Raw genomic sequence first — 27,320 nt, forward strand, 5'->3', positions numbered from 1 at the left:
CCAACCAAAAGAGCTAATCCAATCTTGGGCTGCATTAGGGAGGGCAAAGCTTCCAAGAATAGGGAATGGTGATGGTTCCACCATACTCTGCTCTCCCCACATCTCATTTGGAGTATTGTATTCAGTTCTAGGAAGGACAGTGATGAACTGAAGAATATATATGGGAGAAAAACGAGAATAGTGAATGACCTTGAGTTCCCATCATATGACCAGCTGAAGGAGCTAAGGAATGCTGAGCCTGAAGAAGGGAAAACTAGGGGTGGGGCAATAGGAAGAGAGACATGAGAGCTCTATTTAAGTATTTGAGTTCTTTAAAAAGGAATTAGATTCATTCTGATCTTAAACGCCACTGGAGTGTAGATGCATTAGACACCTTTAAGATGCCTCAAGACAGAAAGATTCCAAGCTTCTCTGAGTTTTTAAACCCTCATCGACTATTAACATTTTTGAATTAGTTTATTAAATCCTTACCAACTTGTCACTGAAAGCTAGGTGGCTGTGGGATGAAGTAAGTGATTATGGGACAGAAACATAGATTCCTTAAGAATGGCTTAAGAAACTTAAGCCAGAGTTAAGGGTGACAAAGATTATTGATGTTTTATAGTGTCTGGGATATAAGAACAAAGGACGAAGTCAATGGATAGGGTTCATATTGGGGGTGGGAGGGAAGGAGGAGGAGCGATAGGTTAGAAAGAAGAAGAGAAAACTCCCCACATAGATTTCCTTGGGTCACCATTTGAAAAGAGAAGAGCTCTCTCCTTCCAGAACAACCATTTTACAAAAGCATTTGAGTTCCAAGAGCATGAGTGCTTCAGCCTCTAGTAAGGACTTGCTGAAGAAAATTTGAAAAAAGATAGAATGTTATCTGATCTTCTGCCCACCAGACTATTGTGGGAAAGGGGGCAAGAGCAGGGAGCTCTCTCCATGAATTTTTGTTGTTTTTCTAGCAGGAGACAACTTAGGAGGTCAATTTACTAGCTGTGAAATGCTTTTAACATTCACTAAAAGCTATGAAATTTCTGTTTCTCTTCTGTGAGAGAACTGGGCTGCCTCCTTTCACATTGGAATGAGGAATTGTATTTGGAATCAACACTCGTTTTATTTCTTAAAGTCTTCCCAACCTTTTCCCCTTCCCTCTTCACAACCCACTAATTAAATCCAGTTTTTTGGGTTATTTGAATTCTCATTTGTGAAATATATATATATATACATATACATATACACACATATATATGCATGTATATGTGTGTATGTATATGTCTGTGTGTATATATGTGTATGTATATGTCTCTGTATGTGTGTATAGTGGAAACACTAAAGAACTCTGGAGAAAAAAAATAATACCCTTTAGGAATAAATGGATTTTAAGCATTGTCTCCAACTCTTGTCAAAGGCATTGGTGGCACCACAGTGATACAATGCTAGACTTAGAATTAGAAAGAATTGGATTCGAATCCCACCAATGGATTCATCCTAGCTGTGTGAACTTTAACCCTCTATCCTCACATAACCTCTTGGCACCTCTAGCAACTCCCTAGAACTTATTTAATTTAGCAAGTGGAGCTGCTCAGCTGACAAATACATCACAGATTTTCCCAAAGACTCCTCTTTCCAGCTCTTAACAAACCTTCAAGAGGGTTCACACTAATTAAAATTAAGCCTCAGAGTAGTAAAAATTATACCCTCTGGTACAGTGTTACAGACAAAAGTAAATATAATAAAATATTTCTTTCTCATAGATAGGTCCAGCATGGAATGTGGAATGAACATTGGTCTTGGAATTGGAAGAATTAGTTTCAGCACTTTCTAGTTGTATTGAATTTTAGGAGTTTTTAGGTGACCACAGTGAAGAGTGCTGGTGCTCGAGTCAGGAAGACTCTTCTTTATTGAGTTGAAATCTGGCCTAAGACACTAGTAATATGAACCTGAGCAAGTCACTTAACCCTGTTTGCCTCAGTTTCCTCATCTATAAAATGAGTCAGAGAAGGAAATGGCAAATTGCTCCAGTATCTTTGCCAATACACCCCCAAAAATGGGGTTACAAAGAGTTGGACATGACTGAAACAACTCAGGAACAAAAAAAAAAACAAATTACTATAGGTTCATACAGGTTAGCAAATAGCTGAGCCAGGATTTGAACCCAGACCCTGTGGCAAAAAAACCCAATTATCTCTCCATTAGGGTAAACCATTTAATTTCTCTGTTTCTTCTTGTTTTCAGAATTGTTTTTAATGGTGTCTCAGAAAACATGATAATATCTCATTCTCGTCTTTGTGGATGGGATTCAAAAGGAATATTCCAAAGATATACTGCTCTTCTACTCTGATTCCTATGTGTGTATATAGATACACACATGTATACATGCATGTATACATATATACACATACATGTATATACATACATATACATATATGGGTGTATGTATATGTATACACACATATATAGAGAGAGTGTTGTAAAGGTGAATAATCACTTCTCGTAACTGAATAAGAGAATTTGAATATAAAATTATCTTACGGAGGATCATAGAAAGTATCTATTTCTATTATTATTATTATTATCAGTATTATTATTACCACCTTTGACTCCAAGACTTTATCCCTCTTCTGATTTTCATCTTTAGGGCTCCTAATGGGTCAGCTTCAAGCTCCATTGTGTCCCCCCAGGCAGGCAAATTCTCCCAAAAAAGACACAGAGAGATTTTGCCATGGAGGGATGGTGAATGAATGGTAAATTGGCAATTTGGGTTGCTTGAATGAGAGTAATCAGGGTGTAGGCAAACAGAAAGCTTGATGTAAGTTGATTGGTTCTCTGATCTCATCAATGTGGGTGGGTCCCTCACTGGTGCCTTGATTCATGCCTTCTCATCCTAGACAAAATTTTTTCATACTCTCTCATCCATTCTTCCTAAATTCTGTAAGTCTATTAAAAGTCTATCCCTGTGTACCAGTCTAGCACTTGGGCTATGAAAAAAAAATTAAATAAGCCTTTGAAAATGTGACTTACTATGCCAGTACTGTATGTATTCAGGATACTAGTAACAGGTTATGATATTAAACATTTTGTTGGTCAAAAGAAAGAATTTTGGGGCAGCTAGCTGGTGCAGTGGATAAAGTGCCAGACTTGGAGCCAGGAAGATTCATCTACCCAAGTTCAAATCTGACCTCAGATACTTACTATCTCTGTGACCCTGGGCAAGTCACTTAACTCTATTTGTCATAGTTTCCTCATTTGTAAATTTTAGCATGATTGGTTTCCTTTGTAATCCTATGTGTTTTATTTTATATAGTTGAAGACATTCTGAGAAAGGATCCATAGACTTCCAAAGGGATACATGAGACAGAAAAAGGTTGATAACCTCTTAAGACTTTTTTTATCTAACCACAAAGCTAAAAAGAACAGCTATTATCTTTGATAGATATTATTAAATAATAGTAAAACCACCTAGATGGTATTTCTCCATCGTATTCAGTGTTGGAGGGCATTAAATTCACTTACTGCAGTTTAGTAAGAGATTCAGAATGAGGTCAGTTTCATCTTTTTTTTTTTTTTTTTTTTTACTCCTTTATGGAAAATGCAGAGGGAGTCAGATTCATTTTCCCTTTGTATCATACTACCAAGACTTGGATACGTTGAAAATTTATCAAGCAGCTTGAACTGGGAGGAGGCATTTGAGTTGCTCAGGCTTCACTTTTTCTTCAAATTTCCTGGTTTCACTCTGCAGTCAGTATCTCTTCTGCTCATTTTTCCTAGGGTCCCCGGTCAGAGGAAAACAAGTCAGTTCCTGAAAGCCTTTCTTCATTTAATTATAAAATTGAAATTTTTTTCATCAGCAAACATATGTTGTCTCTCCTTCTCAGGATTTCCTCCCCCTCCTCCACCACCCACCGGGGGAACAGAAAAACAAAACCTTTATGTATTTACTTTTAGTTTTCAACATTCACTTTTACAAGATTTTGAGTTCTAAATTTTCCTCCCTCCCTTTCTTCCCTCCCCCTTTCCCAAGATGGTATGCAATCTGATATAGGCTGTACTTGTACGATTATATTAAACATATTTTTGCATTCGTCATGTTGTGAAAGAAGAATCAGAACAAAAGGGAAAAACCACGAGAAAGAAAAAAGAGAGAAAATAGTATGCTTAGATTTGCATTCAGACTGTGGATGTGGATAGCATTTTCTATCATAACTCTTTTGAAATTGTCTTAGATCACTGCATTGCTGAGAAGTTAAGTCTATCAATTGGTCATCCCACAATGTTGCTGTTATTGTGTACAATGTTCTCCTGGTTCTGCTCCCCTCACACAGTATCAGTTCATGGAAATCTTTCCTAAAATTTGCCTGCTCATCATTTCTCATGGAACAGTAATATTTGATTACATTCATATACCCAACTTGTTCAGTCATTCCCCAGTTGATGGGCATCGCTTCAATTTTCAATTCTTGGCCACCATAAAAAGTAGTGCTATAAATATCGTTGTACATGTACATTTTTAATAATCTCTTTGGAATATAGGCTTAGCAATAAGATTGCTGCATTAAAGGGCATGCACAGTTTTATAGTCCTTTGGGTGTAGTTCCAAATTGCTCTTCAGAATGGTTGCATCAGTTTACAACTCCACCAACAATGCACTAGGGTTCCAATTTTCCTACATCTTCTCCAACATTTGTCATTTTCCTTTTTTGTCATATTAGCCAATCTGATAGGTGTGATGTGGTACCTCAGAGTTGAAAAAAAATTACATAGTAGTATTAGAGTAGATATAGTACATAAGCATAGTCAAGTGAAACAAATTCTAGCATTGGTATTGTCCAAAGATATTATTTCCCATTCTGTATCCTGAGTCCATCAACTTTCTGACAGAAAATAAGTAACATGCATTATCATTGCTACTCTGAAATGCTGGGAAACATTTCCAAACAAACTACTTCAGCAGCTTTCATTTGTCTGAGTTGAGAACCTTGGGAAGTAGTGCTCTATCGTGTTCTCATTTCATTTTGTATCTACAGAAGGCACTTCTTAGCTTTCTACTGGCTATCCCCTATGCCTGGAATGCTCTCCCTCCTTATCTCCCTTTGTTGGCTCAGTTTAAATCTCACCTTCTCCAGGAGGCCTTTTCTGGTCCTCCTCAATGTTAGTGCTTCACTTGGAGACTAGCTCCTATCCCATGTGTGTATGTGTATGTATGTGTATGTATGTATGTACAGAGAGAGAGACAGACAGACAGACAAATAGATAGATAGATAGATATAATATTATACACTGGCCAACACTAGGCCCTACCTAAAGCTCACTTCTAGACCCTCCTGGGTTGAGTGATTATCAATAGTAACTGCTGTCGTTTCCTCCCAGCTTGATGTCATTATTATTTTTTTTTTTTTGCCTCATTAAAGGGATCATCCCCTGGCTAATTCTTAAACGGGCCTATTCACTGAATGGGCCTTACTTCACCCTAAGCCAGTACCTGACTAGACCTTGGCCTAAAGAGGCCAAAGTCTCCCATTGCATCCTGGGTCATCTCCATTCATCTTGATGAATATCTGGTCACTGGATCCAGATGGCTCCGGAGGAGAAGTGAGGCTGGTGACCTGCATAGCCCTCCCTCACTCAAAACAAAGTCAAGTGCAAGTCATGTCATCATTTCTCTGATGGCATGGTCTTCTTCAGCAACGAAGGATGAACACAATGACAGCAACGACAAGATAGATAAATAGATGGATAGGCAGAGATATGATGCATATATTTGTATACGCATATATGTATATGTATATTTATATATATATATACACAAACACACACGAGTATATATGTATCTTTTATGTACGTAGCTGTTTGAATGTTGTTTCTCTCATTAAACTATAAGCCCCTTGAAGGCAAGAGGACTGTTTTTACCTTTCTTTTAATCCCCAGCGTTCAGCACAGTGCCAGGCACATAGTAAGAGCTTAACGAAAGCTTGTCAACTTGACTTGTGAGAGGACCCTGTGTTGAAGGGGTTCTACACACCCCTTCCCTCCATTACTTTCTGAGTCTCAGGACTTGTTCCTTCAACTGACACTCAGTTTCCTTCCATGGGGGCCAAGGCTATAACAAATACACGCTAATTCCTCTGGCTTTTCACCAGCTAATGACTTTATTTCCTATATTAAGGCTCTTTCCTCGTCCTATAGCACGTTTGCACTGCAAATTCTGGCCATCTCTAGCTCTACTAATGCAGTCCCCCTACTTACAATTAGTAGTCTCTAAAGTATCTGAAGTTGCCTACAAAGCTGATTTATGAGAAGTGATTTCCTTTTCCCACACTTCTCTTCCAGGTAGTCAAGGAAGCATTTTCCCTCCTACAATTATAGGCAGACATAGGCTGCCTTTACCAGATCTGATGGGAGGGGGGGCAGGAGGGAGGTGTGTGGTCTCTGTTCCTCAGTGTGTTATCATGTATTAAGGCATCCAGTGCCTGAAATGAGATTTGAATAAATGAGAACTATTTCCTGGCAAGTCATAAGCAAGTGAGTACTACTGTATTATTGGAAGGAAGGAACAAAGGATTGAAGGAAGGAAGCTGATGAAAAATTGCTGAGCTAGAGGTAGAAGGTGAGGGCTGTGCTCATTGAGGCAGGCCAGAAGATGACTAAAGGGAATACGTGTGCTCTCATGGTAGGGTTTGGAGATGCTCCAAGATGTGGTGTCTGAAAATCTGGTTTGGATGGTGTGGAAGCAGTAGCTCCTCCAGTTTTCTGGTGGGATATAGTTTCTCAAAGAGGAAGAAAGAATCCATGCTAACTCCAAGTGGGGAAGTCTCTGAGGCTATGAAAACCATGGTGCTATTGACCAAAAGCAGAACATGTGAAGGGCAAATGTTTGTATTTCTGTCCTTGTTATATCTTTGCTGAGAATATCTCTGAGAGAAATGATTATTCCTCTCTCATACTAATATCCAATTATTGAATTAAGATTAAAGGGTTTTCTACTTATCCAGAAATCAACCATTATAGGAAATCTTAGGAAAAACACAATTAAACTGATAATTGGTGAATGTCTGTTCATTTTGCTTGGTCAGACAGGTTTGGGGAAGAAATGGACTCTCTCTTTGATATGTATATTGGTAAGTCTCTTTGACCAGGACTTGGGTAATCCAAGTCATGTGCCCCTAAGACCCTTATTAGAATGAGCCCAAATCTCATTATAATATTCATTTTCTTGTTAATTGTTAACCAATTACAGTCAATTTCTATCCTCAGGAACACCCACCTTTCCAAAGACATATAAGCATTGAGTGGGTTCCATGAGGGTTTTTGGCATTTGAGAGTATCATTAACCCTTTAATTAATAAAATACTAGCATTATTAATAAAATGATTAGTTATCCAGAACTATGTCTCTTGAAACTTTTAAAGTCACATCTCTTCATAAAAACTTTTTTTTAGTGTACATGATTTCACCTGAGAAGACTGAGACTTTAGGACCACCCACAGTTAGAGAATGAGAGAAGATGAGCAGACACTGAAGGAGAAGCCTTTATGTGATTGTAGGAGAACTTAGAGAATATAGTTTCTTGGAGGTCAAGGGAACCAAAGGCTTGAAGGAAATGGTGATCAGCAGTGGCAAATTCACCCAAGAGGTCACGGAAAATGGGAATTAGAAAATTTTAATTAAATACTCAAAGGGTGAAAACCGAGAGGATGCCTATTAATTGGGGAATAACTGAACAAACTGTGGTATATGAACATAATGGAATACTATTGTGTAATAAGAAATGATAAACAGGCAGATTTCGGAAAAACCTGGAAAGATTTGTACAAACTGATGCAAAGTGAAATGAGCAGAACCAGGAAAACATTGTATACAATATCAGCAACATTATATGATGAGCAACTATTCATGACAGCTCTTCTCAGCAACATGATGATCTAAGACAAGTACAAAAGACTCACAAAGGAAAATGCTATCCACATACAGATAGAGATAGAGAACTGATGTACTCTGAATGCAGATCAAAGCATAATTACTTATTTTATTCTTTTTCATGCTTTTTCCCTTGTGATCTCTTCTTTCTTTCACAACTGTGACTAATATGGATATATGTTTTACATAGTAGCACATGGATAGCCTACATCAAATTGCCTACCATATTTGAAAGGGAGAAGGGAGGAAGTGAGGGAGAAAAAATTGGAAATCAAAATTTCATAAAAATGAATGCTAAAAATTGTAAAATTAAATAAATGCCGAAAGGGGTGGGTAGAGTGGAAGGGGATCAGGGAAAAAGATAGGATGGCATGGTCAATAAGAGAGTTAACCTAAGAGTCAAAAAGACCTATGTTCAAATCTTGTCTCTGACACCTCTGGACTAAGCAACCCTCAGTTGCCTCTAACTATGGCAGAGCAGACACCTTTCTGCACTGGTATAAGATATAATTGGTACATTATTATTGTTATATATTTCCTCACCTGGGAGTTCTTATATGAATGAAATGAGAGATGTAGACCCCAAATCCAAAGGACTGGCAGGTTGTATGCTGTATAGTTTAGAGTTTTCAACCTAGAGTTGTTACTCTAGAGAGTGACAAGATTGACAAATAAGTTAGAGACGCATATACTGAGTAAAGGATTTACATAAAATACATAAATAACTTTAGCACTATTTTATCCAACATATGTAGAAATTGTATGTGGGTTGATCTGTGTCTTCATCTCATCTCTTTGCCAAAAACATGAATGGAGCAATTAACATTTGGTCTCATTTTCTTTGTGATGTGTGTATGCATATATATATACATACACATGTAAAAATATATGCATATGTGCATACATGTATGTATTTATACACGTGCATGTATATGTATCTCTATGTATGTATGTATGTATATACTTTGACTAGAAGAAATATTGATGATCAAACCAAGTTTCACTGGGTAGAAATTTCAGGGAGTCAGATTTCAGATATAAAATGAAGCTTAGCAACAATTACAAATGAATGTCTAATAATGCAAGAAACTTCCTTTCAAATAATGAGTTCCTCATCACTGAAGATATTTAAGCAGGGAATGATTCATATACATGTATGTATGTATTCATTATATGTGTATACATGTATGTATACATGTGTGTATTTATGTATGTATACATATATGTATACATATAAAATAGAGAGGATTCATATATTGGGTAAGGAGTTGGACTAGATGAAGGATTCTTAACCTGGATTCCCCAAACTTTTAAAAATATGTTAATGACTATTTTAATATAATTATTTCTCTGTGTAATCTCATGTATTTTGTTTTCTGCACTTAAAATTTATTAAACTGAGAAGGACCCATAGGTTGCCCCAGACTGCCAAAGGGGTTCATGATACACAAAAAAGGATAAGAACTGAACTAAATACTATCTAAGGATCCTTTTTTCCCTTAAGATTCTATGCTTTTATGATATTGAATGTCTTACTATGGTAGTTTATCATGCGTTTAAATATTTTAAAGATTAAGGAGGAGACCTAAATCTAAGATATTGATAGAAATAGATAGATAGAAAAAAAGTAAAAGAAAGAAAGAAAGAACAAAAGAAAGAAAGGAAAGAAGGAAGGAAGGGAGAGAGAGAAAGAGACAGATTCATGTGTGTGTGTGTGTGTGTGTGTGTGTGTATTTGTTGCTTAAATAAATGAGAAGGGTTGAGAAACTCTTAGAAGCTCATTCAGGTATCCATGACCCCAGATTCTATCTTCTGCTTGGTCAAGGACTTCCTATGTAGTCTTGAGTAAGTCTCACAACCTCTGTGCTGTTAAATTCACTAATCTAATAAAAACAGGCATTATGACATCCACTTTCTATGAGTATTGTAAGACCTAAGCCAGGGATGGGGAAACTAGGCTTATGGGCTGCATCTGGATTTAAATTTTATATCACTTAACCCTTAAGGCAAATACAAAGAAATTATATACTCACTTATGCTAAAATTTGCAAAACTACAATATGCCAATAAAAATATTTAGAATACCATTAAATCCCATATGATGAAGATGTTACTCAAAAAATATGATGAGATGTGACACTTTCCATTTTCTATAGTAGGGATTTGGAGTATTTTTTCTGTTAGAAATGAACAAAAAAATATTCAGGAACGCTCATGCTTTCAACTTTTATGTATACAGTAAAATTTTTGGAAATATATTTAATGTATCATATATAATATATGTATATATCACATATACATATATCCCATGTTATGTTAAAGATAAAATAAATATATTGAAAAAAACATTAAAATAATGTTTTATCAATGTATATCCATTTTTTAATTTGAAACAATTATGTACACAAACACATACCTATGCTTGAAGACTTCCAGTGAGAGAGCATTTACTACACCCTGAGGCAGACCATTAGATTTTTGGATTGTTTGAACTGTTATGCAGCTTTCTTGCATGCATCAAGCCTCAATTTCTCTCTCTAAAATGCAGTTCGGTTCAATTCAACATTTATTAGGAAATTAAACTATTGTGTGTAAGCCACTACACTACCCTTTGAATCTACAGAGACAAAAATGATAACAGTCTCTTCTCTAAAGGAGCTTATATTCTACAAAAGATACATGTACACAGATGATAAGTAAATGCAAATACGATATAATGTCAAGACGGACCAATTGGCCCTAATTCTGCTTCTAAGGCTAAATAAAGCAAATCTAATTCTTCTTGCATTTGAAAGCCGTTCAAATACTTGAAGAAAAACATGGAAACAATTTCCAACCCCATACACACACATCACTACCCGCCACCATCTTGTGTTGCAGATTAAGTATCAGTAAGATACAAGTTTGAACTCTGCCTTAGATACCTACTAGCTGTATGATCCTGAGCAAGTTTTTTAACCTCTGTCAATCTCAGTCTCTTTATCAATAAAATGAAGTTGGGTTTTTTAACCTCTAAGGTACATTCAGCTAGGTGGCACAGTGGACAAAGTGCTGGGCCAAGAGTCAGGAAGTCTCATCTTCCTGAGTTCAAATCCTGTCTCAGACACTTACTAGCAATGTGACTCTGGACAAGTCACTTCACCCTGTTTGCCTCAGTTTCCTCATCTGTAAAATGACCTGGAGAAGAAAATAGCAAACTGTTCTAGTATCTTTGCCAAGAAAACCCCAAATAGGGTCAAAAAGAGTTGGAAATGACTGAAACACAACTAACACAACAATAAGGTCCCTTCTTATTCTACATCTATGATCATATGATTCCTTTTCCAGGCTAAACATCCTGAGTTCCTTCAAGTGATTCATACATGGCATTGTTTTTAACCTAATAAGTGTCCAGGTCCCCCTCCTTTGGACGTACTCCAATTTGTCAATATCCTTCCTAGAATATACCTCTCCAGAATTAGCGTGTTATTCTAGATGTGGTCTTAACAGCCCAGAGTATGGTGGGACTATTTATTTCTCATTCTCATTCTTAAAAAAAGTATAAAAAAACCAAAAAACAGAAAAATATAGTTTTTCTTGTTTCTATAGCCTTAATTAATTTGTGTTTGTATCTGTGTTTATTCAGTGACTTTATAAAGCTCTAACAATAACAATTGCTGTTGAATCCAATGGAATAGGACACTGTGATCTCTCTTTTCACTAATAAAAATTATAGCTACCATTTACATTTGTAGTTCAGATGTTTCAGTTATGTCTGATTCTTTGGGACCCCATTTGGGGTTTTCCTGAAAAAGGATATTGTAGTGGTTTGCCTTTTCCTTCTCCAGCTCATTTTACAAATGAGAAAACTGATGTGAAAAGACTTAAGTGACTTGCCCAGGGTCATATAGCTAGGAAGTGTCTGGGGCCAAATTTGAGCTTAGGTCTTCCTGACTCCAGGTCTGGCATTCTCTCTACTGCACCACCTAGCTTCCTCCTGTTCCTTTGTATAGCACTTGACAGGGGCTGTGCTAAGCACTTTACAAATCCTTTTGCTCTGAACTCAAGTGGGCATGGAGTAGGCTCAATCCTCAAACAGTCTGACCTTCTAAAAGGGTCAGATTCTTTTCTTCAGCCTCTTTGACTCAATACACTTTCATCCTGCTGCCCCAAGGGAAAAATTTATTTAAAACTTGAGCTTTGTTTAGATTTAGAGTCTTTCCAAAGGGAGAAAGAGAAAGGTCCTCGATGTACAATGTAAATCTGGTATAGGACAAAATTTTTCCTACACACAAAAGAAATACTTATCACAAAATACCCCCACATTTGTGTGTTACTAGAAAGATTTAAAACAGGACACAATGAATTATAACTACTCTACTAGGAAGTTGATATTTAAAATATAAAAACATAAATATATACACATTTACATACAAATATATGTTCATGTGTGTGTGTGTGTGTGTGTGTGTGTGCGTACAAACATTTCACCTAGATTTTGCACTGTCCAAATAGTTCCCTACAGCACCACATCCTGACAAGTTGGATCAAGGTTTGAGCTCCTTCCTTTGTAGATGATATATATCCTCTCTGCCACCAGTAATCTCTGGTAGAAGCCCTCAGATCTCCTAATTTCTCCAACTCACAGGGTTGTATTCAAGACTTGACATGCCAGTGTTGGAACTGTTATACAATCAGCTATATTCATGAAAGAACAAATATAGATGAGACAGACCAAAACTCAGGCTCCTACTTGCCTAGGCAGGACATGTGTTTTGGCTACCATGAGCTCATAGTTTAAAATTTCTGATGGGAGGAAAGGGCAGCATCTCCTTCCACCCCTCATTGGAGTTCTTGCTACCCAGAAAACTGAAAAAGACAGGAGCAGAGTCATTCTTAAAGTTGCACTAAATCATTGGCTTTCCCTGTTCATTGGAATGCTTTGTCATCACCAGAGGACCCAAGTCCTTCATCTCTGATTCACACATAGACAGTACCAGGTAAAGCATCATTGCTCATGCCCTGTTACAAAGTATTAACCTTTTGATGGGTAGAAAAGAAACACCTCTGCCTTCTAAATTTTCAGACTTACTGTCTTACTGGCATAATTTTTTAAAGTCCTTATGTCCCACTTTCTAGAGATAAGAACCACAAAGGCTTTTAAACAAAGGCTGCTTCTACAGGCCCCTGACTCTTATGCCAGGTAGATCACGGATCTTTCAAGTTTTCTAGTGTGGCGCAACCTATTTATGAACCTGGGTGCAATTTGTTCATGAATCTCATTTCATCACCACAAATTCCCAGATTTCACTGTGTCCATCCTAGAAAGGCCAAATGCTTGCTGGGTCACCTTTCGGAGGCAAATAGTCCCCTTTAACCAAACAAGCAAGCAAGCAAATGTTTATTTGCCATATTCTATTTTCCAGGCACTAAGAGGGTTCCATTAGGAATGATTTTCAATATCCCCCTTAATTCTAAAGTAATCACCCAATGAGTTTATTATCCCTAATTGGGAAAAAGGACCATAGGAAAATATCTTATTTTTCTAGACCAGGGATTCTTAACCTTCCCCCCCTCCCCATATCATGGATTCCTTTGGCATTCTGGTGAAGTCTATGGACCCCTACTTAGAATAATGGTTATAATTCCATAAAGGATAGAAGACATAAGATTATAAAGGAAATCAATCATATCGAAATAGTGTTATCAAAATATTTTTTAAATTATGGATTCCAGTTTAAGAACCCATATTCTAGACCTTAAGTCAGATTTTGGCAGAGAATATTCTTTGCTATGATGGGCTAATTTTTGACAAGTTTGGTCATGAGCATACACAGTGGGCCTTCACTCATCTAGTAATGTATACACCACAATGGGTCAGGTTGACATGACTACCAACCTCTAATACTCCTCTACTAATGTATGCACCATTACTTCTACCTTCAATTGTGACTAAGTTTATGATAGCCCCACCCAAATTCTTCTACTCATTGGAAACTTGTAGAAAGTAGGGAAGGAGGGAGCCAGTACAGGTCAGGGTACACCAGGTCTGGTCCATTTCTGTTGCCTAGGCACAGAGTTCAATTCAGACGGGAAGCCATCGAAAGATTGGCTAACCTGTTTAACTGCCACCACACAACAGAGCTCTCTATCTTTCCACATATCCCAAGTCCAATGAATAATCCTTATAACCCATCTCATCACTTGCCTAATCCCAACCCTTCAAATACTCATAATATTTGGTCCCCAGGTATGGTGGTCTTAGGAGATCTACACAAATTTTGTAGTTCCAATTCTGACTCCAGGAGAGTTATTATCCCAGAAATATGGTTTTGCCTTGGTGGTAATCCAAATAACTTACAGATGGTCATTTCAACATGGAACAGTAGCCCAGGAGATCAAGTCCCTATAGGTCAAAGTAGGGATTCAATGTGAGATGTTCACTTCCCTGCTTTTTAGGAACACTAGGGATTGCATTGCATAATCCAATCAATTTGGGGGACTTTTAGGAGGATCTCATTCCTTTCTGATGACTGCTAGATGAACTGCCTAGAAGAGACATATACCATATTTAACCAATTTATTTATTATTTATTTAACTCAACTCTAAGCTAGAGTTTCTACCAATAACTGGACTAACGTGATGTGTAAAATGAGGCCAAGGCAAAGCAGTTTCCCTCAAATTGACTATGTTATTGTAGCACCAACCTACCTCTGGAACCCCTAGTCTTAGGAGACTGAATCTACTTGTTGATCTGCCCTATGAGGGCATTCTTAGAAAAGAATACCAATATGGAATTCATATAATGCTCTACTTCCCCTGCTAGTGTCCCACAGTTTCTGTTTGTTTAAAAAACAAGAGCAGAGAATTACTTCACCATGAATGTTATTGCCATTGAATACCCGATGGATAATTTGGGAGGGACAGTAAATTTCACCAAATTAGACTTTTGAGGACATGCTACCTGGCCTGGATATGAAGGGTCAATGAACAGATGTCCTTCCTTACCTGGTGTAGCACCCTACCTAGTTGGGCTTAGCCCTGCAACACTGTTTAGAACTGTCTCACCCATCCCTATAAATCTGTGTGGCACAGGATCTAGGAGTCAAGAGACATGTTGGGATATTGGCTCCTTCCCACACACATCATAACACCACACAGAGCATCAAAGAGATGCCCTGGCTGGGCAGTGTACTACACTGGCATGACCTCAGTGATTGCCAGGTTGTACCATTTGGTTTGCATAGTGGGCCCTTTTCAAAGTTTGGTGAAGTCAGTATTTTAATACCTGCTGAACCAAAGAGTGGTCCTATCTGAAGAGTATCTTCATTTATTTCCAGGACCCCTACCTAGCTTGCTGAATGAGACTGACACTTGCAACAAAGTCAAATATTTGCAAAGTTGTTGAAATGCCCATTTGAGAAGGAGAAGGAATTCTTAAGACACATGAAAGGCTAGTGAAGAGTGTATATAAATCCTATAGTTGGCGATTCGTGCCTCTATGACAGACCTATTGAAGCTCTTTCACCTTTGTGGTATATCTGATTTCCCATCCTGATAGCTCCCATTGTTGCAGTACTGATGTGCTCCAGTGTTTTTCAGGGAACTCTAGCGATAGAGGATTGAACTCTAGAGATAGAGGAATTTATTGATCTGAATCAGTTCAGCTGCTATCTTGATACATCCAGATTCCTGGAAACAGTTCATTGTGGAGCCTGAGACATTCAGTACCACTAAAGGACCAATTCTCTCACAGGCCACATTTCATTCTTCTCTGCTATGGCCCTATACACACTACATTCTCAGAGAAGTTAACTCAGAGTCAGTTATATTTGGGTCATGAATGCACCACTTTTCAGAAACTCCCAGCCATTTCTATAACTAACATAGAAACCTAGAGCACTTGCAGAACTAGCAAAGCTGAATTAATGGCAGATCTACTGAATCCTCGCTTTATTAGGCTCAGCCTCACTGTTACCTGTGTTCCCCGTTATCACATTCTTTAAGAAGATGCAGTGTTTTTGAAAACTTGAATTTCAATAGCTGATGGCTTAAACAAACGTCAGGATTATATTATACAAATTAGAAGCTTTTTAGGCATTAAACATCAGTCAGACCTATTCAAATTTGATCTATCAACAAGAGGAATGGGGCACCTGTACATAAGGAAGATGTTGATAATTCCTACAAAACAAAGCAAAAATGAGAGTCAAGAAACTTTGGCTTTCATTCTGATTCTACTACTGATTAGCGGTGTGACTATATGCTTGATTAAAGTGATTGTTGACCCCTCACAAGTTGCTTTCCTTTTAGAAATGCAGATCTAAGAATTTGTATAGCAGGCTGTCCTGTGTATGCTAGGGTCCTTGCTGATATACTTATGCACTCCCTTAAATTGCCTCAATGGGGGCTGGTTGAGGCCCACACACAGCATTACACGATCATATTCCCCTGTGAGTTCCCCTATGTATTCCCTATGGTTTCCCCTCAAGCTTTGGTAAGGGCCGCTTGAGGCACATACAGATTCTCCACTCACTGACCAATGCCCGTTTTCTTTATAGGGCAACAGACAAAGAAGGCATATTGCCAACAATGGCCTCACAGGTTAACTTTACCATTATCATCTTTCAGTGCAAGTGGTGTAAATATCAATTTTGTCACCCCCATATCTCATGGCACATCCTCGGTAGGACTGCCTATCACTATGATTCTAGGAATTACTATCTAGGATCCTTGGGGCTATTCTGGGAGTTATAATCTAACACCTGGAAACTAGACATTGCCAAGGCCATGGATCCTGAGAAGCTAAATTCTAAAAAGGATAACAAAATCCTCCTTACATATACTAAGATTACTACTTTAATAAATACTGCTTTTTAAAATAATAATACAGTAAGAACAATTGGTACATGAATGTGCCTTCAAAAGTCTGTGACACTTTCCCATGAGGATGTGGAAAATTGGGTTCAAGCTTAGATAACACATGTTAAAGAGGTAACTCACACAGCCTCTGATTGCTAAAAGTCTTTTTCTCTTTCATGGGGGCAGTCCTTAAGCATAGTGAATCTATGTCCATGTATCATTTGCTCTTGATATGGACACTGCCACCAGTTGAGCCAGGAATGCAGCTAGGATACAGGTAAGAAGATGGGGAGTCTAAAATTCTCTAAACCAGGGGTGGGAAACCTGAGACCTCAAGGTCACATGTGGCCTTCTAGATCCTTGGGTGCAGACTTTTGACTGAGTCCCAGTTTTATAGAGCAAATCCTTTTAAGTTTAGAGACTAAAATTTTCAAAGCTCACAATATCCTCCTCTTTTCCCCTACATCCCAACCTCACAATTTCCTTTCAAGGGGATTCAGTAAAAATATCACATTCACTCACATTTCTAAAATCAGATATTTGACTATTTCTAGATGATCCCAGGTATGTGGCCAAGTTTCCTTCCCTTATCTGAATATAATTCTTATATTCTTGTGCAAGATCATTCCAGTTTGAGCGTCTTTTAGCACTTAGTCTAAAAGGTCTATAAATGATTTATTGAGATGGATTCTCACTCAGTTCAGGTTGGAGGGCTAAAGTGGGGTGGGTGGTTTTGACTCCAACCTTATACTATAAAGTAAATGAGCTGAGTTTTATCTTTCCCTACTTTACAAGGGAAGGTCTGCATAAGCAAGGTACTGGAAGTTCTACTAAAATGGGACATAAGCTTTCACCAAATTATGCACTAATGGAGTTCGAGGCACAGCCCTCATAGATTTCCTCAGTGACACATAAAATCGAAATGACAGAATTCCTAATAAAAACCAGTAGCACAGTTTTATACATGTTAAATGGTTAAGAAATACATAAGTTCTACAATAAATAGTGGTCACTAAATAAGTCTGGGTAGGCTGCAGCTCCCGACCTGTAGAACCATGGGTCATGAGAGAAGGGTTGGGGAGGAAGGGCAGTTCCAGCTCTCCTCTCTTCTCAGCTCCTACTGTACCAGAATACTCACATTATGGCACGGATTTGACTGTGGAAGTGGGCATCGGAAGTGTCGCAGTTTGTGAATTATTGTAAAATGGTTCCGTTTTCTACATTCTTGATGTTTCTTGAAGAATAAATCTCACAGAAGCAAAATTAAAATTCACAAAGTAAACTTGAAATTCAGAAATTCATGTTATGCTCAAAATGTTCCCTAATATATCAATTATGTTGGAACAAATTCTCGTTTTTCCAACACATGTTATAGCAGAACTGAATGTACTTTCCCAAAGTCACACAACTAATCAGTAGTAGAACCAGAATGAAAGCCAAAGTTTCTTGACTCTCATTTTTTTTCCTACTACATGTTTGCTTTGTTTGGGGGTTTGGGAGGGTTCAGGCCTGTTATTTCTCTCTACAGAGAAATTCCCAATGTATAAACTCCTTCCACCACTGAAGAAGAAAAATTCATCTGTAACAAAATATTAAGATAGCTGCCTGGGCCACTCAGAGATTGAGACTTTCCCAGGGTTACATAACCAGTATATGGCTATGACAAGACTTGAATTGAGACCTTTCTGAGACCTAGGCTGATTCTTTATCCATTGTACCAAGTTGTCTCTCTTTCTCCTATACCTATGCTGGTTTTATTGAAAGGACAAAATATGAAACGTTATGTGTGTCCTCAGGCAAATATGAAGTGCTCCAGATATACCTTTACTTTAAGAGGATTTGAGGAACAGTCAGAACCCAGAACCTGGGTTCAAATTCTGCCCCATACTTACTGTGTGACCCTGGAAAAGTCACTTAATGTCTATATACCTCAGTTTCCTTACCTGTAAGATGAAGGTGTTTGGATTCATTGTCCCCTAAGGTCCCTTCCAGATTTAAATCTAGGCTGTTCTGATCCTAAGAAAAAAAAATGAGGAGGAGCTTAGAATTGAGAGGAGAAGAGGATCTGTTTTCCTGGAAAGATAAGGTGATGTGAGGGTGAGTAGATCATAGACAGTGGTGGCTATGAAGAGCACTATGGTTTAAGTCTTTTTGTCTGGATAACTGACTGTTTCAATCACTGGAGCCAAAGGGAGATGATAGTTTTATACCTTCCCCATTCTCTCATCTCCTGAATGAACATTCAGCTTTTTGAAGTATCTTCAGACCTGTGAAGCAGGAGAATTTGAATCATCCCTTCACACCAGGATCCTGTTCAGGTACAGCTAAAGAGGAGGCAGGTGGTGGGGTGCTGGAAAATAGCCATTTCTTGCAAGTTGCTGCGAAAAATAGGTCTGCCACTGCAAATGATTAATCTGAAGCAGGGTCATCTCACCTGCTATCAAAGCTATACTGAGGATATGACAGATTGGGATGAGGCACTGAGCTCAGAGCAGTGGGGGATGGGGAGGACACCTTCTCTGTTCTAGGAGGCAAATAGTTGGAATGTAATTCAAGGATAATACCTGCTGGGGAGAAGGAAGTGATTCTCCCTAGGTGATGCTATACAAGAAATAAAATTTTAAAAGTCTGAGTCTTGTAAACATCCAAGTAAACTATATTTACAAACCCCTTGTCAGAACTAGGAGACCACAATTATAGGTTGTCAAGGGTTAAGGACCATGGAGGTGTGTGTGTGGGAGAATGGAGGGAGCTGCCATGCCACACTTGCCTCAATTCACTTGAATCCAACAAATATCGAATGCCTCTTGAAGGCAAAGTACTCTACAAGGCTCTGGGAAAAAAGACAGAGCCCCTTCCTTTCAATAATAATAGCTAATATTCATATGATATTTACTGTGCTAAGCACCTTAATATTATTTGATCCTCACCACAACCCTGGGAGATAGGTGCTATTATTAGCCCTGTTTTACAGATTGAGGAAACAGAGGTTAAATGATTTTCCTAGGGTCACACAGCTAATGCATGTTTGATGAAGAATTTGAACTCAGGTCTTCCTGACTCCAGGCCCAGTGCCCTATAGACTAAGTCATCCAGTAGTTTTCAGTGTAATAGAGAGATGAGACAACAATCCATTAGCTACAATACATAATATTGTATGAATACAATAGAGGTACAGATCAAGGTGGTATGAGGGAGGGGGTTCTGAGAGGTGAAGTTTTATTGGCCCAGGGCCTATGAATGTATAATAAAAAAAAGAATATCTTTCCTCAGAAGCAGACTGGGAGTCAGTCAAAGACTTGTGCTTTGTCTCCACTATACCTAACTTCTCTCTGACTCTGTTTGCCTACTCCGCTGCTGGCCTTGGTGCTGACCCACAGGCTGATCTGTTCCACTGTAATTGCCTATTTGCCATAATCAATGTGGCCAAATGAAACAAGCCCTGGTGTACATGGACCTGGGTTTGAATCTCCACTCTACCACTTAGTGACTTGTGACCTTGAGCAAGTCACTTAATTTCTCTGAGCCTCAATTTCCTCAACTGTAAAATGACAGGGTTAGACAAGATGGTCCTGTAAGGTCCCTTCCAACTGCCAATATATAGTTCCTTGCCTCAGGCCTAGGTTTGTTTCCAGCCCTTTCATTCACAGTTGCTTCAGAAGATGATGTAGTGTCCAATGAGACTTTCCATTTGGGTTTAATCCTTGGTAATACTGGTCATAGCTAATTAGGCAGTTCAGGCTAGCCTCTCCTTTACCTAAGGGAAGAGCAAGAGAATGTCCATCTGATTGAACTTCTGGACTATAAAGGCTTGTCCCCTTTGACTGAAAGAGAATACCCCTCAGGCTACCTGATGGGTTTATAAAACATTTCCCATCAGTGTTCCCCTTGATGCTTTTGAAAAACTTTTTTCAACAGTTTAAAAAAACTGGCAGAGAAAGGTGAAGAAAGTAGAGGGCTGTACACTGATTTATACCAACTCCTAGAAATGGCCCTGTCTGCTGTAATTTCCTGTCACAGCATAGTGAATGAATGAATGAATGAAAAAAAATTGTGAATGCTGAAAATAGAAAAGTAAGACAGTCTTTGCTCTCAAGGAGTTCATACTCTAAGGAAGGAGGTGACACATACAGGAGGTTTCAGCCACAAGTTAGATGGAAAGTCCTTAGGGTGCTTTGTAGTAGCCAAGCAGATGGCAATATCTTCTTTCCACTGATATAAATCACATCGGTTTCTCTTATTTTCAATTTCCTTTTGTTACATTTGAGTTTCAAGCTGTTTCCCTCTATCCCTCCCAACTCCGCACTAGAGAAAGCCAACATTTGACACAGATATATGTAGATATAGACATAAAAATATGAAACTACACGATGCATAGTTCCATATATCAGTTCTTTCAGAGGTAAATAACATCTTTCTTCATAGGTCCTTTGTAGTTGATTTGAATATTCATATAACTCAGAATAGCTTAATCATTCACATTTACTCTTTGAACAATATTGCTGTTACTATATACAATTCATTCTGCCCATTTCACTCTTCATAATTTCATGTAAGTCTTTCCTAAAATCAACCTGTTCATCATTTCTTACAGCAGTAAGTATAGTACAGTAATATTCCATCACAATCACATACAACTTATTCAGTCATTCTCCAAATGATGGGCACCCCCTCAATTTCCAATTCTTTGCCACCACAAAGAAAACTGCTATAAATATTTTAGAACGTATAGGTCCTTTTCCTCTTTCCCTGATCACCTTCTGAAACAGACCAAATAGTGGTACTGTTGGGTCAAACACATTGGTTTTTGATGTTGAATCATTAAACAATGCCAAGGACTTCATTGTCAAGAACTTTCTTTCCTAGGTCATCCATAGCTGTAGGTGCTAAGGAGGCAGGGCCAGAGGATATTGCCAGGTTACAACGCATCTCCTCAAGGGTTCCTACCTTAGACTATAGCTGAGGGATTGGGAGGGTGTAGAGAAGAGAGGAGTGGGCAGGCTGGCAGTAGGATGGTGGTTTGGTATCTCTAGTACATAGAGAGCATGAACTTGGATAAGATCTTAGAGCTTCCTTCTGCTTTCCATGAGACCCTGGTCTGAAAAAAGTCCAGCTGGGAGTGATACAGCCAGGTTGAAGACAACCTGAAGACAGCCACTAGTGGCATAATGGATAGAGTATGGGACTTGAAGTAAGGAAGAACCAAATTCATTTTGGGGGTGGGGTTCCTGTTTTCTTTTTTTTCCAGTGGGACAGGAAAGCAGACATGAGTGAAAAATAACCCATAGAATTTTGGAATTATATGGAAAAATCAGGACTAAGATGCCTGCATAGGATGATCCTCACAACAGCCCCGGGAGGTAGTTGCTTTCATTATTCCCATTTTACAGGTAGGAAACAGAGGCAAACAGAGGTTAAGTGACTTACTCAGGGTCACACAGCTAGGAATTGTCTGAGGCTGGATTTGACCTCAAGGAAATCAATCAAACAATCTGCATTTATTAAACACCTACTATATAAATCTCAAAACTATGAGGATATGTCTTCTTCCATTCTTATTGCAAACAACCCTAGGTTAGGGCTTCATTTACATTCGTGTGACTATTGTACCATTGTAAGAGCCTCTTCACTGGTCTTCCAGCTCCATTCTTCTGTTCTTCATTTAGCTGTCCAATTAATATTCTTAATGCACTTTTCTGACCACATCACCCTTCTACTCAAAAACTTGCAATGACTCTATTGCCCATCAAACAACTGTAACTGCATCCCAACATTCAAGAGCCTTCATGATCTGGCATCCACCTACCTTTAAAGCCTTATTTTATCCTACTATCTTTATGTCCTCTACATCCTAGACCTACTGGACTGTTCTCATTCCCCAGTTCTCATTATGGGCTCTACTGTCTTGTTCCTTTTCTAATACTAGTTTCCATTCCTTCAATGGAGCCACTTCCCAACTCTAACTTTCACCTCCTTCATGAAGCTCTCCATGGGCCCCTCTGAGCTACAAGGAGTCTCTCTCCCACCTTGAATTTCTCCTGACCCTTTAACAAGATCTTTCCTTTTCAATAATTGATCATACTCTTCCCTGTGGCTTGGCTCCTTGCTTAAATATTTTTCCTTTCTGTTAGGCTGTGAGGTCCATGAAAGCAGGGTCTGGGTCATATCTATGTTTGTATCCTTAATAAAATGATTGTAAAATTGAATTAAATTAAGTTTAAGTCTTTCAACTGGAAGTCTAAAATTTTCTACTGTGTAATAATTTCCTGGGTGTGCCTTCATACCCAGTTATAGATGTAGCCAAGATAAGCAACAGGGTAGAGCAAGTCAATTTTGAGAGGAGTTGGAGGAAGAAATGAGTCCAGAACAAGACATCTTTCCCCTACTATATAAAGGTTCAAGGAGAAAGCCTCTGACTTTCATGAGCAAATCATGTAACTTCAATAGATTTCAATTTCCTCTTCTGTAAAGAGGGAGTCGGACTACAGGGTCTCTAAGATCCCTTCCCACTCTCCAGCAATGACCCTATGATCTTAGTAAATGGGAGAGGTGGACAGGCCCAATGAGATGAGCTCTGCTGGTAAACTCCCAAGCTGCTAAAGAACTATGTGTTTTCTTCTAACCAAGTCTGACGTTTTCCGGATCCCAGACATGGCCAAGTGCCAAGTTGTTGGGACAGTTGCTTGAAGAAAACAGACTGCAACAAAATGGAAAGAACAAAAAATTTTCCAATTAGGACAGTGGGATTAAAAAAAAAGGAAAGAAAGAAAATATCTCCTGAAATAGAAAGGCAGAAAAATGCAAAGATGCCTCCTGCTCTTCCATGAGATTTTAAGTAGCCAATTAACAAGGTGTTAAGACTCTGGAAGCCTTCTGTCTAGATCATCAGTATATGTGATTGCTTTTCAGGATGGAGCTCAAGTTAAAATTAAACAGATGTAAAAGCATGCTTTGCAGCAAGAATGATCCTACTTGCAGCCTCATAAATAGAGCTACGGGCATTATTTTGGGTGCTGCACAATGAGAAAGGAAGATCAGAGAGAGCGAGGCCTCCTCCAGAAATCCAAAAAAACAGATGGGCCCTCTCTTTCCATCACAAAGAAAATATTTTCGAAGTTACCTACCAAACATCTCTCTGAGCTGACAACAGATGGTATCGACTTTCATTTGGTCTCTGTAACTAGTGCCTCATAGCATGGTGCTCCCAACAACAGATACATTATCTTTTTTAAATGGACTTCTCCCAGTTCCTCCACTCCAATATGATGGAAATATCAAAGCCCCTCGGACACATGCACACGGCACTCCTTGAATGGGTATTCCAAACTACTGGTTCAACCACTTTTGAAAGTGAAACTTTGACTCATTTTATCTAGATCTGCTTCATAGCCTTTATTTTCAAAGTCCCACCCCTGTGCCCCTGGACTCTGATCTGTCAGCATCCAGTTAACAAGCATTTATTAAATGACTACCATGTTCCAGGCACGGTACTAAGTACTGAGAATAAAATGAAAGGTAAAAGCCAGTGTCTATTCACAAGGATTTCATAATATGCTGGAGAAGACATGAAAACAACAGGGTACAAATATATACACAGCTATACATATATATATATACATACACACATATATGCACACATATATACATATACTCATATGTATATATATATGTATAGGCATCTAGGTGGCACAGTAGATAGAGCTCTAGACCTGAAGTCAGGAAGACCTGCATTCAAATTCAATGTCAGACACTTCCTAGCTATGTGACCCTTGGCAAGTCACTTAATCCTTTTTGCCTCAGTTTCCTCATCTGTAAAATGAGCTGGAGAAGGAAATGACTAATCTCTCCAGTATCTTTGCAAAGAAAATACCAAATGGGGTCACAAAGAGACAGACATGACTAAGACATCTGAACAACAACAAACAAAAATGCTAGCTATTATTTTTATCAGTGAAAAGAGAAGTGTCAGTAATCCTATTCCATTGGGTTCAACGGCAGTTGTTATTGTTAGAGCTTTACGAAGTCTCTGAATAAACACAGACTCATGCACATGTACATACATTCAGACTTAGATTAATTCCTTAATTAGTTCTTAAAAAGTTCTTTAAGAAACAATTAGTTGGCACAGTGGACAGAATGCCAGACTTGGAGTCAGAAAGGCTTATTTTCCTAAATTCAAATCTAGCTTCCAACCCTTACTCTGACCCTGGGCAAGGACAGGGAAAGGTTTCTTAGAGAAGGTAGGACTAAATTAGGTAGAGCTAAAGCTGAGATTAAGAAGACAGGTAGTCTAGGAAGCAAAGATGAGGAGAGAGGGAGTTCCAGTCCAGAGGGACAGTCAAATAAAAATGCTTAGAGATCAGAGGTGGTGCCTCCTTCACCCTACATAGCCCAATTCAGGTCCACATCACCCCTTCCCAGCCCCCTTTATGGCACCCTGCTTAACTAGCACATTTCCCCCTCCTCACTCCTTCCCAACTCTAACTCTGAGACAAGTACTCAAATTAGTACTACGATTCCTAGAAAGGGCACGTCACCTTTTTGGGTATGGTCAATGTAAGAATGTGTTCTGCTTGAATCTGCATATTTGTTATGAGCTTTTTATTTTTCTATTTTCCCCATTAGAAGTAGGAGAGAGAAAATAAATATTTGTTCATTAAATTTTTTTTAATTTAAGAAGTATAAAGAATCATTTACTAGTTATTATTCTCTGTGAACTCACTGTTCAAAACACTCCTTCCTGGAGATCACTTACTTGCTTATGTTGTCTTGCCCTATTAAAATATAAGTTTCTTGAGAAGAGCGACTGTCTTGACTGCTTGTAATTACACCCTTAGTGCTTAGCACAGGGCCTGGTACATATTAAACCCTTAACAAATACTTTGTCATTCATTCATTCATTCATTCATTCATTCATTCATTCATTCATTCATTCATGGGATCCCAACATTTGCCAGGGCATTTTATAGCCCCTAGTGAGTTTTCTGGAGCAACTAGGTGGTACAGTAGATAGAGGACTGGGCCTGGAGTCAGGAAGATCTATCTTTGTGAGTTCAAATCTGGGCTCAGACACTTACTAGCTGTGTGACCCTGGGCAAGTCACTTAACCCTGTTTGCCTCAGTTTCCTCATCTACAAAATGAACTGGAGAAGGAAATGGCAAACCACTCCAGTATCTCTGCCAAGAAAACTCCAAAGAAGGTGGTGGTGGTGGTAGAAGAGGAGTCACAAAGAATCAGACATGACTTAAATGATTGAACAAAAGCAACAGCCGACAAAATATACCTACCATGATGGAATAAAGGTTATCGCCAAAGAAATAATATTCATGGAAAAAAGAGATGGGCTGGTCTTGTGGAGACACCTGGGAATAACTGATGGATGGCCCATGTGCTCCACTGGTATCCCTGTGCTATCAAGAGAAAGCAAGAAGAGGTCTTATCATGTTGAATAGACTTCCTGTGTTGAACTTAGGGGAGAATATAAACAAAGTCATTGAACAGGATGAGCAGCAATGACTGGACATCAATGAGATCATAGTTACACTCAAGTGTAACTTAAGTTCACATTTAAAGTCCATCCTAGGCCTCAGTTTCTTCTTCTGTATAATATGATAATAATACCTAAAACACTTACCTTACCAAGGATCAAATGAAATAATGTATATAGACACTTTGTGGCCATAAGCTGCTCTGCAGATATGAATTTTTAGTATTATTGTCTGTCTGCAGCATCATCTTTTAGGACAGCATAATCTGTCCACTCTTTTAAAATAAACAAAATAAGGCAGATTTAGCTTCCTAATATTGTCTTCTTTAGGCTATTATTAACATCCACCTACATTCTCAGAATACATAGCTCCTGAAAGTGCGGCTGGCCATCTACTGTGAGCGGAGTGGCAGGTATTAAAGAGATTAAAGATGTGTCTGCCAATAAGCCACTGATGGATAATTGAGAGGTGATTGGATTCAATACCTAAGCCTCTTTCTGTTTTTCTTCTCTCATTAGCCCAAGACTGTTCTATTAGTTCTCAGGAAAAACCAACCACCTGGAGCCACATTAGAGCAGCCAGTGCCCATAGTGAATCAGCAAATTGCACAGGTCACCATCAGACCAAGAAACAGAAAAGGAGAAGGTTATAAAAGCATACGGTTTTCTGACTCTTTGACTCACATAATACTTGGTTTGAGACTAAGAGGTGTGTAAGATTGTCTGTTGGGCACAATAACTGTTAAAAAATAGTTGCATGAACAGATTCTTAAAATGTATATTGCATTAATATATATTGCAATATATTAATAATGTATGACTGATGAAAGGAATATTCGGCCTTTCAATATTCTTTATCATGCTGTATATCATTTGTCCACTAGCATATCCCTCCTGAGATCATGAAATGTTACCTATCTCATGTCCATCCTCTTTAGGTTTCTAAGTTTTCAGTCATGAGATTACTTCTTCAACAAACATTCATTAACGATCTGCTCTGACGTTCAGAAAGGAACACCAACAAACAGGGTGATTTTGTCTTTACTATGTTAAAGTTAATTGAAGTGAGAATAATCAAGGGAACACCCCCC

General features: G+C 38.5%; 1 long non-coding RNA gene across 1 annotated transcript; it reads right to left on the reverse strand.

The window, feature by feature from the left end:
- Positions 1-4,006: 4,006 nt before the first annotated feature.
- Positions 4,007-26,329, reverse strand: LOC140506952 (uncharacterized). The gene is made up of 4 exons (XR_011968168.1): positions 26,030-26,329; positions 18,685-18,757; positions 9,985-10,076; positions 4,007-4,720 (listed from the first exon to the last, which is right to left on the reverse strand). It is a non-coding gene; the product is annotated as an uncharacterized lncRNA (long non-coding RNA).
- Positions 26,330-27,320: the final 991 nt, after the last annotated feature.

This window comes from Notamacropus eugenii, chromosome 5 (genome assembly GCF_028372415.1).
Source record: "Notamacropus eugenii isolate mMacEug1 chromosome 5, mMacEug1.pri_v2, whole genome shotgun sequence".
Taxonomy (NCBI): Eukaryota; Metazoa; Chordata; class Mammalia; order Diprotodontia; family Macropodidae; genus Notamacropus; species Notamacropus eugenii.